We start from the raw sequence: 756 nt of genomic DNA, 5'->3' as shown, positions 1-756 counted from the left end.
GGCACTTTGGGAAGCCCAAAGTAGGAGGATTGCTTGAGGCCAGGAGTTCGAGCCCATCCTGGGCAACATAGCAAGACCCTATCTCTACAAAAAATTTTAAAAATAGCTAGGTGTGATGGCACGCACCCGTGGTCCTAGCTACTCAGGAGGCTAAGGTGGGAGGATCGCTTGAGCCCTCAGGGAGTCGTGATTGCGCCACTGCCTCCAGCCTGGGCACAGAGCAAGACTCAGTCTCTACAAAAATACATACATAATTTTTTAAATTAATAAAATGTAAAAGTGAAAAAACTTTTAAAAATGTAAAAAAAAAAATGTAAAAGTGAAATGTTCATTCGAGACAAGAATTATGGCAGGAAAGGATAGCCATTCAGTGGGGGAGCCAGAGACGAGGGGTATGGTACAGGGATTGGGGAGAGGGAACTCCAGGCAGAAAGAAGAGCTTGCACAAGGGCCAGGAAGTACTGGATGGCTCATCACCTTCACACAAGCAGCAAGTTGCTGGAGCTGGCATAGGCTAAAAATGAGGCATGAGGCTGGAGGCATTGGCTGAAGCCAGGTTAAGAGGAGAAGAGGAGGCCAGGCGTAGTGGCTTATGCCTGTAATCCCAGCACTTTGGGAGGCCAAGGTGGGCGGATTGCTTGAGGTTAGGAGTTCCAGACCAGCCTGGCCAACATGGTGAAACCTCGTCTCTACTAAAACTACAGACCAAGCTCAGTGGCTCATACCTGTAATCCCAGCAATTTGGGAGGTTGAGTC

The sequence above is a fragment of the Colobus angolensis genome, unplaced genomic scaffold (genome assembly GCF_000951035.1).
Source record: "Colobus angolensis palliatus isolate OR3802 unplaced genomic scaffold, Cang.pa_1.0 Scaffold128, whole genome shotgun sequence".
Lineage (NCBI taxonomy): Eukaryota > Metazoa > Chordata > Mammalia > Primates > Cercopithecidae > Colobus > Colobus angolensis.
Note: the sequence above shows the minus strand (reverse complement) of the source record.